Consider the following 14,437-nt stretch of genomic DNA (forward strand, 5'->3'; position numbering starts at 1 on the left):
TATTAAAACTTAGTTGGTCAATTCAAACTAGGTTATTATACATTTAAGATGTTAATTGTAATCATCAAGGTAACCACAAAGAAAATAAATAAATGCACAGAAAAGGAAAAAAGAGCTGTAAAAAGGTACAAAAGGAACACTGCAAAAAATCAACTAAATAAGAAAAAGCAGTAATGGAAGAATTGAAGAACAAATATGTATATATTTATATGCATATAATTTCTCCAATTTCTCATATAATATATAAATTTATTAATATTATATATTCTATGAAATTTATAATATATATTATATAGTATTGAATGTTATATATTATATGAGACATGGAGAAACAAAAGATTGGAATATTGGATTTAAAAAAACAAATGGGATCCATCTATATGCTGTCTGTAAAAGACTCATTTTACAAATAAGTACACAAAGGGGCTGAAAGTAAAAGGATGGAAAAAGATAATCCATGCAACTAGTAAGTAGTAATTAGGTGGCTATATGATTGTCAGGTAAAATAGACTTTAAATCAAAAAAGTTTACAAGAGATAAAGAAGGACATTAAATATTGATAAAAGTTTCAGTACAGCAAGAGGAGATAACAACTACAAACATATATGCACCTAAGGAGCACCAAAATATATAAGCAAAAATTGACAAAAATCAAAGGAAGAAATAGACAGTTCTAAAGTAATAGTTTGAGACTTTAATCACCTACTTTCAGTAGGACTAGAACAACTAGACAGAAGATAAATAAGGAAATAGAGGACTTGAACAACACTATAGAGCAATTAGACCTATGCTGTAGACTGGCTGCCCCTCTGCCTCAACCTCATTGAAGCTTAAATCCCCACTGTAACTGTTGAGGGTGAGAAATCCTATTACAGTAATTTAAAAGTGGGGACTTAAAGAGGTGATTAGATTGTAGGACCATGCCATAGTGAATGGATTAATAATGGTGGTCATGGACATGGTTCTGAGGGCTTTAAAAAGAAGAACACATGAGGAGCATGCTCTCTCTCTCTCTCTCTGCTCCGCCATTTTGTGTCATTTGAGACCCCTGGGTCACTGCTGTCACCACTAAAGCCTTCACCAAATGTGGTCCCTGGACTGTGGACTTCCCAGCCCGTGAAACTGTAAGCATTAAATTTCATTTTCTTATGCATCACCCAATTTAGGTATTTCTGTAAAAGCAACAGAAACTGACTAATACAGCATAACAGACACCTACAGAGTACTTCACCTGACAACAGCATGATACCCATTCTTGTTAAGTATACATGGAACATTCTCCAAAATAGATTATATGGTAGCTATTAAAGATTCAAATCTTATAAGGTATCTTTTCCAGTTACCATAGAATAAAACTAGAAATCAAACACAGGGAAAACTGGAAAATTCTTAACTATGTAAAAATTAACACACTCTAAACCAGTGGATCAAAGAAGAAGTCACAAGGAAAATTAGAAAATACTTGAGATGAATGAAAACAAAAATGCAACATATTAAAACTTATGGGATACATCAAAAGCAATGTTAAGAAGGAAATTGATAGGTGTAAATACATTAACAAAGAAGAAAGACATCAAAAGAATTATGTAATTGTACACCATAAAGAAATAGAAAAAGGAGATCAAACTAAACCCACAGTTAGCAGAAGGAGAGAAATAATAAAGGGAAAGAAGAGTTCCATAGAGAACAGGAGAAACAATAAAGAAAAGCAGTGAAACAAACATTGGTTTTTGTAAAGATCAACAAAATTGACAAATCTTAAGCTACACTAAGAAAAAAAGAGAAGACTAAAGTTAGAGAATTACTAAAATCAGAAATGAAAGCAAGGATGGTAATTATAGATCTTAAGGAAATAAAAGGTATTGAAAGAGAATATTCTGACCAGTTGTAATGCCAACAAATTAGATATCCTAAATGAAATGAACAATTCCTGCAAACCACAATCTACCAAAACTGCCTCAAGAAGAAATAGAAAAATTGAATAGACTTGTAACAAGTAAGAAGGCCCAGGGCCAGATAACTTCACTGATTAATTCTAGCAAACATTTAAATAAGAATTGACACCAATGCTTCTCAAACTCTTGTAAAAATTAGAGCCAACACTTCCTCATTCCATGAGCCTCGCATTACCCTGATACTAACACCAGACAAAGTTACCATAAGAAAACTACAGATCAATGTCCCTTATGAATATTGACACAAAATGCTCAGCAAAATGCTAGCAAACCAAATTCAGCAGGATATTTAAAGGATTATACATCATGAGCAAATGAGATTGATTCCTGGAATACAATGTTAATTCCACATACAAAATCAATGTTGCATTGACGAGATGTTTGGAGAAATAAAAAATATCAGTGTAATATACCACATTAATAGAATGAAGGAGAAAAAAACCCCACATGATCATCACAATTGGAGAAAAGCCATTTGACAAAAATCAAAACACCCTTTCATGATTAAAAAACATCAGTAAACTAGGAATAAAAGGGAACATCCTGAACATGATTCAGGCTTGTATGAAAAAACCAAAAGTAACATCAAAGGTAAAAGAGTGAAAGCTTCCCTCTAATATCAAGACAAAGACAAGAATGCCTGCATTCACTACTTCTATTCAACATTGTACTGGAAGTTCTAGCTAGAGCAGTTAGTAAAGAAACAGGAATAATGTCATCCAAATTGGAGAGAAAAAAAGTAAAATCATCTCTGTCTGCAAATAACATGATCTTATATGTAGAAAATGCTAAAGAATCCACAAAAACATTGTTAGAGTTAATATATAAATTCAGCAAAGTTCTAGGATATAATATCAACACAAAAAATAATTGTATTTCTATATACTTGTAAGAAGCAATCCAAAAAGGAAACTTGAAAAAACCTATTTACAGTAGCATCAAAAAGAATAAAGTGCTTATGAATAAATTTAACCAAGGAAGAAAAAGCTTTGTGCACTGAAAACTGTACAACATTGCTAAAAAAAAAAATTACAGGAGACCTAAATAAATGGCAAGATATCCCATATTTATGGACTGGAAGACATATTGTTAAGATGCTAGTAGTAATCATTGTGATCCGCAGATTCAATGCAGTTCATATCAAAATCCCAGTGGTGTTTTTTACAAAAATAGAAAAACCCATCCTAAAATTTCATATAGAAGTGCAAGGGACTCTGAATAGCCAAGACAGTCTCAGAAAAGGAGAATAAAGCTCAAGTACTCACACTGTTTGATTTCAAAACTTACTGCAGAACTACAGTAATCGAAAGAAACAGCATAGTATTGACCTAAGGACAGATGAGGTGAGACCAATGGAATAGAAAGTGGAACCCAGAATAAACCCTTACATGTGTGGTCAGTTGATTTTCAACAAAGATGCCAGGACCATTTATATGGGAGGCACAGTCTTTTCAAGAAGTGATTTCAGCTGGGTAAACTGTATATCCACATAAAAAATAATAAAGTTAGACCCCTGCCTTGCACCATATACAAAAAGGAACTCAAAATGGATTGAAGACCTAAACATAAGAGCTAAAACTGTGAAACTCTTGGAAGGAAATATAGGAGAAAAGCTTTCTGACATTGAATTTGGCAATGATTTCTTGTATGTGACATCAAAAGCACAGGAAACAAAAGAAAAGATAGATAAATTAGATTTCATCAGAACTAAAACTTTTGTGCATCAAAGGACCCTGTCAAGACAGTGAAAAGATAGCCTACAGGATGAAAGAAAATAGTTCCTAATTATGTATATGCTAAGGGATTAATATCTACAATATATAAAGAAATCCTACAACTTAACCACCAAAAAAATAACCTAATTCAAAAATGGGCAAAGGATTTCAATTGACATTTCCCTAGAGATGATATAAAAATGGCCACTAAACCTCTGAAAATATGTTCAACTTCATCAGTCATTAGGGAAATTCAGATCGAAGCACAATGAGATACCACTTTATGCCCTTTAGGATGGCTACTGGAAAAAAAAAAGAAACTAGTAGATGTTGGTGAGGATAAGGAGAAATTGGAACCTTGTGCACTGTTGGTGGGAATATAAAATGGTGCAGATGCTGTGCAAAACTTTCTGGCAGTTCCTCAGAAAGCTAAACATAGAAACATAGAAGAACCATATGATCCAAAAATTACACTTCTAGGTATATAGTCACAGGAATTGAAAGCAAGGACTCAGTCAGATACTTGTACCCCATTGTTCATTACAGCATTATTTACAATAGTAAAAAGTGGAAACGACCCGAGTGTCAATCAACAGATGAATGGGTAAACCAAATGTGGTGTATTAGTCCGTTTCTGCTGCTTATAACAAAATACCCGAAACTGGGTGATTTTTAAAGAAAAATGATATTTATTGCTTACAGTTTCTGAGGCTGGGAAGTCTGAAGTCCACCTGGTGGTGGCAACAGTGACCCAGGGGTCTAACATTGCAAGATGGTGGAAGTAGAGAGAGCAGAGAGAGAGCAAAAGGCAGACTCTCCTCTTCTTTTAAAGCTCTCAGAACCACGCCTCTGGCCACCATTTTTAATCCATTCACTATTGCATGGTCCTACAATCCAATCACCTCTTCAAGGCACCACCTTACAATTACCATAATAGGAGTTCCCACCCTGTTAACAGTCACAGTGGAGGCTAAGTTTCTAATACCTAAAACTTGGGGGATACAATTCAAGCCTCACTGCGTTTTGGGGGGGCATAATTCAATCCACTACATGTGGTATATAGAAACCATGGAATATTATTCAGCCAAAAGGAATGAAGTTCTGATACATGCTGCAGAATGGATGAACCTTGAAACGTTACACTAAATGAAATGTCAGAAACAGAATGACAAATATGGCATGATTCCACTTATATGAGATACCTGGAATAAACAAATTCATAGAGACAGGTAGTAGATTAGAGGTTAATGGGGGTTGGGGTAAGGGGAATGGGATTTATCATCTGTTGTGTACAGAGTTTCTCTTTGGGGGTGATAGAAACATTTGGAAATCGTAGTAATGGTTGCAGAACATTGTGAATATAATTAATGCCACTGAATTCTAAACCTAAATGCCTAAAATGGCAAATTATACATAACATATATTTTACCATTATTTTAAAAATTAATAATGTAGTATACTAAAGCCAATTAATTATGAGCTTTAAATGGTGAGCTGTATGTGTGAATTTTGTCTCAATAAAGCTGTTTTTAGAAAAGATACTATTACTGCTAAGAATTACAGCTTTCAAACTCTTTTAAAATTTTGTTGCTTATCTTTCCTTGGTCCCTTCAGCTGAAAATGATCTTCTTCAATTTCAATGTAAATTTATTTGTATCTTTTTTAACTAAGCAGTTTGTACCAGGGATTGTGTGTATTTCCAATAGATGCAGTATGAGATAACGATAGCATGATCATCTCAATATATGCAGAAAAACCATTTGACAAAATCCAATACCTTTTCATGATTAAAAAAAAAAAAAAACACTCAGCAAATTAGAAATAGAAGGGACCATCTTCAATGCAATAAAAGGCATCTATGAAAAACCTACAACTAATATTTTCAGAGCTAAAAGACTGAATGCTTTCCTTTTAAAATCAGGAACAAGAAAATTATATCCATTCTTGCCACTTCTATTGAATATTGTACTGGAGTTTCTACCCAGGGCAATACTTATACTCTGAAAACTACAAAACTTTGAGAGCAATTAATATTGTTAAGGGCTTCTGGTCAAAATGGTGGAATAGATAGTCACCAGTGTCACTCTCTCTCCCATAATCAACCAATTTACGACTATTAAAAAGCAACTACAGTCAAGCTGGGGCCACTAGAGCTCAGGGGAAGAGGAGGAGAGACCTACAGAGTTCATGAAGGCAGGAGAAGCCACAATGACAGAAAGAAAGGATCACTCCTACCATTTCGAAACCTGGCCACTTCAAGGCTGGGGCTGGTGAGCACACAGAGCAGGAGCTGGCAAAAGTCACTGCTGTGCCCTTCCTATGAAGTTGCTTGGAGATGACAGAGGAGAGGAGGGCCTTGGTGGCCCTCAGGCCAGCAGGGCCACTAACAGGGTTCCTGTGGACCCACATAGGACCAAGGAGCCACAGCAATAGAAAAAAGGAGCCACTCAGAGGCCGGTGTGTCATTGCAAGGGATTGGCACATGGCCCGTCCCATGGGAAGTGTTTGGAGTATGGGTGGTGGAAGAGACAGGCCCACTGGAGGTACATTGGGGCACAGCAAGGACAGCTGATCTGCTCCCCCAGTCAGCAAAGGACCCCTCAGTGGAGACTGGTCAGGAATACAGAACTGCAAGCAGAGCAGTTTGCTGAAAAGACTCAGGCCCAGACCAGTGTTTCCACACATCCCAGGTGTACCAGATCTCTCCAGACCTGGAAGTACCTACAAAGTCAACCATTAAAACCTGAGCTGCACAGAAAGCCTTCCCTGGGGAATCAGCAGCAAAGCAGCAATTTAGCTCAACCACAGGACTCAAGTGCTGGTCCCCACAGGAAGTTCCCTCATTTTAGAAGTAAGCAAAGGACAATAAATTAGTTCCAGTGCAGAGTTTAAGTGGTGGGAATAGCGAATAATCCAACACAGAACTGAAAGAAAAAACAAAATACCCACAGACCAGAAACAAAGTTTGGTATTAACTAGTGAAAGTCACACTTTGCCAAAGAACACCTATAACACCAGAAGGACCACGCCAGGGAAGGAGGAGGGCCAGGGCCTCAGCCATGCCCCTGACACCCACAACCAGCCCAGCGATGACAACTGAGCCACTGCAGGAAGCGCCCTGGGCTCCCTAGCCAGGTTGTGGGGGGCTGTGGGCTTTATGCACACACCCTGACATCTGCCACCAGCTGAGCAAGGACCACTGGATCACCTCTGGAAGCCCCCTGGTCTCCCCTGCAGGAATGAGGGGGGTGCCATGGGCCTCAACCATGCCCTCACCTTCCACCTTCTCCCACCCTGTTTGCTTCCCCTCCCCTCTTCTCCTCCCACCCAACTGCTCCATAACAACAACTTAGAATGTAAAAACAGATGGAGCTGGGGACCGACCCCTCCTCCTACAACCAGGCAGACTGCCGCTCCCACGGGGCCCACCTGGGGTCCTGAGGAATGGTGCCGGGATTGACGCCTCCTCCTGCAACCAGGAATGCCGCTGCTGCCACAGGGCCATTACTCTTTCAGAAGGAGAGAAGAAATCTAGGGTTATCAGAGGTGGGCAAGGGAGGGAGGGGGGGTGGGGAGAGAGTGGATAAGGGGCATAAAGAATAAGTAAGTATGATTTTTAATAATATATGCGCAATACTATTGATTTGATCAACATACGTTAACATTGAACCAAAAAAATGTATAATTAGAATTCAATTAAAAATAAATAAATAAAGACACAATTAAGACAGGGGGAAAAAAAGAAGAAGACAGTACTCACCAAATTGATCTGTAGATTCAACAGGATTCCTATCAGAATCCCAGCTGACTTCTTGAAATTGATTCCAGAGAGCCTGGAATTCATAAGCAAACCCAAGGTACCCGGAATAGCCAAAAACAGTCTTGAAAGAGAACAAAGTTGTAGGACACACACTTAAAAATTTAGAAACTTACTACAGTGCTACAATGTGATCTTGCCATAAGGGTAGACATATCGACCAAAGGAATGTATTAGAAAACCTAGAAGTAAACCCATGCATCTATGGTCAGTTGATTTTCAGCAAGGATACCAACAGCATTCAGTGGGGAACGCATAAACGTTTCCAGGAATGGCGGTGGGACACCCACCTGGGAAGTAGTAAAGTTGGACTTTTAAACAAACCATAAACAAAAATTAAGCCACATTAAATCAAAGACCAAACTGTAAGAACCAAAAGTGTAAAACTCTTAGAAGAAACAGGAGTAAATCTATATGACCTTGGATTTGGTGATGGATTCTTAGATACAACACTAAAAGCATAAGAAACAAGGGGGAAATTTTCACATCATCAAAATTAAGAACATTTGGGCTTCAATAAACATTATCAAGAAAGTGAAACTTAACCCACAGAATGAGAGGAAGTATTTGCAAATCGTATATCTGATAAAGGACTTGTGTGTGGAATATATAAAGAATTTTTACATCTCAATAATAAAAAGACAACCCAGTTTTTAAAATGGACAATAATCTGGATAAACATTTCTCCAAAGAAGATATACAAGTGGCTAATAAGAGGAATGATTAAGGTTATGGGTTTTAAAGTCAGACTGCCTCAACTCAAATCTTAGTTCAGTATTTATTTCTCGTAGGCCTGTGGCACTTACTCGACTCCTCTGTGCCTCTGAGGGTCTTCTTGTGAGGTATACAGAGTTAATGTGTTCAAAGCGAGGTGGCAGGTGCCGGGTGTACGCAGGTGCACTGTGCTTTTGTAGTTGTCATCGCCAGCACTGTCACATTGTGGTACCACCACTTTCAGGTTGGGAGTCTGAGGCCATGGTTCCAGTCCTGGCCTTTTCACTGATCTACTATGCAAATCACACAGCCAGTCTTCACCTCTAAAATGGAGATAATCCAAATAACACACACTCATGGACAACAGGTATGTGAATAGGTGCTCAGCATCACTTATCAACAGGGAAATGCAAATCAAAACCACAAAAAAAACCAACCTCACACCTGTTATGATGGCTTTTATCAAGAAGTCAAAAGACAATAAATGCTGGAGAGGATGTGGAGAAAAGAGAACCCTTATACATTATTGGTGGAAATATAAATTACTATGGCCATTATGAAAAATATTATGAAAGTTTCTCAAAAATTTAGTAATAAAACTACCGTATGATCCAGCAATCCCACTTCTAGGTATAAACCAAAGGGAATAAATCACTACTTCTTTCTTTTTTTTCAACATGATCTGATGTGTGCTTTTGTTTGTATTTGTATTTAATTAATTTATTTATTTTGACTGTTGGCTGGTACAGGGATCCAAACCCTTGACCTTGGTGTTATAGCACCATGCTCTCCAGCCAGCCCCCTAAGTCACTATTTTGAAGAGATATTCGCACTGCCACGTTCATTGCAGCATTATTCACAATAGCCAAGATATGGAAACAACCTAAGTGTCTGTCAGTGGATGAATGGTTAAAGAAAATATACACAATGGAATACTATTTGGCCTTTAAAAAGAAAGAAATCCTGCCATTTGTAACAGCATAGAAGAACCTGGAGGATATTATGCAAAGTGAAATCAGCCAGACTGAGAAAGAAAAATACTGCATAATCTCACTTATGCATAGAATCTAAAAAAGTTGAACTCATATAAACAGAGTAGAACAAGGTAGGGGTGGGGGGAGTGGGGAGATGTTGGTCAAAGGGGTACAGACCTTCAGTTGTAAGATGAATGAGTTCTGGAGAACTAATGTATAGCATGGTGTCTGTAGTTAATAATAATGTTACAGGTATTGTATACTTGAAATTTCCTAAGAGTTTAGATCTTAAGTATTCTTCTAACCAACCCTCACATAACACACACACACGAAGAATTATGTGAAGAAATGAGTATGTTAATTAGCTTATGTCAATGACTTCACAGTATATACATATATCAAAACATCATGTCATACCCCTTAAATATATACAATTTTTATTTGTCAATTATACCTCAATAAAATGGGTAGAAATATATAAATAATAGTGAAATGAAATAAAAATAGAGATAATCCTATATATTCTTCTTTCCTCCAAGGGTAGATAATTTAGAGTAGTTTATAAAATGTTTATTTAATTAATGTATAAAATATGAACATTACAGTATTAAACATTATTATAACAAGTATAACAATAAACATTATCATGCTTTCCCTCTCCTAATAGATTAAACTTTCTATCGAGTCGATCCTGTTGTTATTTATATCCATTGGTGTACTGAGTAATCTCCTCTATGTACAGCAAATGTACTAGAGAAGAATTTAATTGAAATAGTATAAAATTTGAAATAAAACATTTTGATAGTATTTTGTTTTCCTCAGAGGGTGCTACAGACTATTTAGAATCTAATATGAATAACCTATTTGTTCATTTTGATAAAGATAACTTAAATAACCCTTACCATCGTATTTATGGCCCAGCAAAGTGGTAGTTTACAACCTTAGCATACATCTAACTATAAGTTTTGGGAGCCCAAGAATTCAGTTGATAGATATTATCAGTAGCAACCATAAAAGAAGATGTAGGTAATAGTATAATTCATTTCTGTATTGTTTCCTTTGAGGATGTGCTTTGCAAATGAGAAATATTTTAAAGACAGAAATGCAAGATGAAAAGGACTTCCGTTCAGATGGGTCTGTTTCCCTCTTCAGCTCTCCCCACGTTGCTCCAGCTTCTCTGATGGAGCTGCCCCTAAGGAAGTTCACTCACTAGAGTTCAAAAAGAGAAGAGTGTTAAATAAGATATCCTGTGGACAGAAGAGAATGACTCCACCATTGATGAAAACAAATCCTTCTGTGCTTGTCTTTTTTTTTTTTTTTTTTTTTTGTCGTTTTTGTGATCGGTAAGGGTATTGCAACCCTTGGCTTGGTGTCGCCCACACTGCACTCAGCCAGTGAGAGCACCGGCCATCACTATATAGGATCTGAACCCGCAGCAGGAGTGGCGCTGTGCTCCCAACGCCGCACTCTCCCGACTGAGCCACGGGGTCGGCCCCTGCTTGTCTTTATTTTAGCAAACAAGAACATTTCTAGTTTGTTAAGTAGAAAAATCACTCAGATTAATTATTCAGGTAACAAATTTAAGACAGATACACCTAATGCATAAAATGACTTGAGGTTTTATTTAAAATAAGTTGTCTAAATTATAAATTGAGTCTTCTGTATAGTGAGCTTTTGAGAGCAAAGTCCTCAAAAGCTCACCCAAAATTTGATGCTTATCCTGATTGTCCCTAGAGAGCTTAGCACAGCACTGAGCACAGCGGGCACTTGGGAGACTTAGATGTGTGGGTGGACACAGCAGGTGACTGTCATTAAAAGTTTATGTTTCAAGCTGGTTTTACTAAACTTCAAAGATGCAGTGTTGAAAGATAATGGCATGGTACTGACTTCTTTATGGCCATACACTTCCCCTTTTGGTCTGGCATGCTCAGGAATCCTCTACAAAATAAGGCAAGAGTGTCGGACTGTGGTGAGGGGTCTGTCATGAGGGTGGTGACTGTTCAGCAACCCTAAGTGCCTGCCAAGGGCTCTCCTGCTCTGCCATCACGTTTCTGGGGGGCAACAGACCAGAGCCAAGCAGCTCTGAAGAAGACATGTGGTCAGAAGGGCAGGTCTGTCCTCTGCCCTTACCAGCCTGGAAGAAGGTAACAGGAGCACGTCTGAGGAGAAGACAGGCTGGGAGGTTTCATCCCCTCCCCTGGGTTAATCCTCACCCGGCCTTTCGCCTTCAGGTAGTGTGGAGTCTCAGAGAAAGTTTTTCTTTTCAGGACCACAGTGTCACTTTCTAAGGGTCAGAAATTATATACGTGTTTCTGACTCTAGTTACTGAGTGTTTCTCATGGGCAGTTGAAGATCACCTTAGGGTATTATTTTGATTTTTGCATATGACATGCCCTGCTATGGTTTTGCTCTCTGGTTGCTGTGTGCCATTCTGAGGTTTTTATCACCCTTGTTGCTCTAATTTCCTTGTTTATGAAAATAAGCTGTACCTTTCAAGAGAAATTATGCTTCCTCTATAAAATACGGTTTTAATCCAAGAACTTTCTTAATACTTTAAAATTTTTGAAGCATTGTCCCTTAACCATTCTTGCAGGTTTGTCTAATTTAACTGAGCCTTTGTGTGCTAACAATTAAACCTAGACTTGGTAATTTTAGAGGACAGTATTTCTTGGTCTTATTTTACTGATTCTTTTATCTTATTAATGTCAGTTTCAGCTCTTTTGTGGATTTCTTCATAACATGGGTTTTAGGAAGAACATTTTTCAATCTATTTGATTTGCTTTTTCCCCTTCTATTCTCAGTGCATTATGCAGGCACTGTAGTCTATTCTTCATGTCTTGTGCCATCTCTATTTTTATTTCTGCTTCTGCACCCTTGTGACATCAAAACATTCAGCCAGGAAAGCATGTTTTACATATGAGTGGTGTCAGCTTTTATCAAGGTGACCCATATTGTGGTGGCCATTACTAGAATTTCTTTTTATACTGTTTAAAGTATATTATTACCTTTCTGCTTCTGTTGATTTTAATTATATGAATCCATTTGCAGGTTATTAAATTATTCATAATGTTACCATGGTGTTTCTTGGTAAAGTGATTTTTTATTAACTTTGTCAATGTTTTCATCTCAACTAGAATTTAAAAACTAGAAAACAAAACAAGTGAACCCTCAAGCTGCTTTTACTGGCGTGATTCTTCAGCCTTTCCTGATCTGGTTTATTTTCCCTAGAGCTCTAATTAAAATTAGCCTGAGTAAAAATTGAGTCACTAGTTTTGATCTCTGCTTGTCTTGGGAATTATCACTTTATCTCTTTGTTTCTAAGTTTGTGCTTTCTTTGACGGTGGTCCCTACAGTTAAGTATGTGGCTATTGACATTCTAGGATTGAAGTTGACTTTGTTATCGATGTATTTCGAAATTCATATACTTGTGATTAAAAATGGTTAATTATGAAAAATTAACCAAGATTAATTTTGGTTAAAAGATTTTTAAGATTTTTCAATTTCCATGGTTTAAAAACTTTAATTTTTTTGTTCAAATAACTTTTAAGTTGTGGTAAAATGGTTGTTTTAAATGATTTGATATAGTATAGATACTTTTTTGAAAATTTTCTAGAATAGACTGATTTTTATGTATTCAAGATCTTTGAAGAATAGTAAACATCATTTATATAAAGCAGTCTAATGTATCAAATACTTTCATATCCATTATTGCCTTAAAATGCTCTAACATGAATGTTGTTATACCTGTATATAAGACAAAATGGATTTTATTAGTTCAGGTGATATAATCAAGATCATTTGGCTTATAAATGACAAAACTGGGACTTGAATCCATTCGAATCCTTTAGACTTTGTTTTCTGTATTCTACCTGCTATACCACACCACTGCTCTGAATAGATTTTGCACCTAGAGAAAAATGTGTAATGGTATGTTGGATATTTCTAAAAAAGTATATATTTCTTGTGATACTACAGATTAGATGCTTAGGAGGCTTTGTTAAATCAAGTAAGTGAATAAAAATGTTCTTCAAATTGTAATTTTCTGTGCAGCAATTGAGCTCTGGGGCCAGAGACTTAAAGTGTAATTCTAACCTTTTCTTCTGTTGCATGGAATGAGATCTTTATTGTTAACTAGGAGGCTAGAAAGTCGAGCTATTCGTGTCAACAAGTTAATGCATTAAAATGCTATAGCTATAATGATGGCACAGATCAGCCATATGTATTGGAACACCATGGAGGAAGTGGTATATTCCTACCAGGACTAGCAAAGCTGGAAGGGCTCCATAGTAAGCCTTCCTGTCATTTACACTACTGAGAGTTGAGCAGGTGTTTTGTCAGCTGACTTGAGGTATGTTCTAGGTACTTGAGTAAAATTAGGTAGGGACAAATGGTCTTGTGTGTTTAATTTTTAGAGTAGTAATACTCAAAATATAGTTGTAGGCCAACAGCATCAGCATTACCCTGGAACTTCTTTAAAAAGCAAATTAGGGGCCACACCCCAGACCTACTGAATTGGACACTGCAGGTGGGACACAGCAATCTGTGTTTTAACAAGCCTGTGATTCTGATTCATGCTAGTGTTTGAAAATTTCTGTTCTAGATTCGCAATTGGAGATATAAGACTGTAAAATGAAGATTTAGGGTTGTCCTAGGAAGAGTAGTGCTGGTAAGTGTGAGAATATATTTAGATTTATGTTGAAGAGATGCTCTACAGCTGAGAGTTGGAATGATTCCTGAAGATGGAGGCCAGTCATAACTGACACTGAGGTATCCAGTTTTCTTTCAGGACTAGGCACTTCAGTTGTTAATACATACATTTGGGTCTCATTACAAAGACTGTGACTTGTAATATTCAAAAAACATCATTGAATAGAACAAATATAATTTTTTACCCAGGAACCATACATATAGGAGGCCCAGCCATAGCATCGTGCTACCACTGACCTAGTAGCAACATGCTTTAATGAAACAAAGTATCCGAAAGATACTACTTCTGAGTGCTGCTCTCACAGCCCAAACTCTGTCATGGTGATAGCACGAATCTGAGCACACACACACATATATATTACTGTGATGATGAGGAAAAGAAGATATGGGGAATATGTTGAACCTTAGCTAGTTTGGTCAGTTTGGGCATATTTGAGAGTTACTCATAGGAAATAATTGTTACTTCAAGTAAGGAGGCAGTTGATTATTAATGAAGAGGTTGATTTAGATATTTATCTGTGCATTTTTATTGTGAAAAAATAATACAATAATACA

General features: G+C 36.9%; 1 protein-coding gene across 3 annotated transcripts in view; it reads left to right on the forward strand.

The window, feature by feature from the left end:
* The window catches only part of SPIDR (scaffold protein involved in DNA repair), a 409,626-nt gene that overhangs the window by 256,030 nt on the left and 139,159 nt on the right, over positions 1-14,437 (forward strand). The window lies entirely within an intron of this gene.

The sequence above is a fragment of the Cynocephalus volans genome, chromosome 15 (genome assembly GCF_027409185.1).
Source record: "Cynocephalus volans isolate mCynVol1 chromosome 15, mCynVol1.pri, whole genome shotgun sequence".
In the NCBI taxonomy this organism is placed as follows: Eukaryota; Metazoa; Chordata; class Mammalia; order Dermoptera; family Cynocephalidae; genus Cynocephalus; species Cynocephalus volans.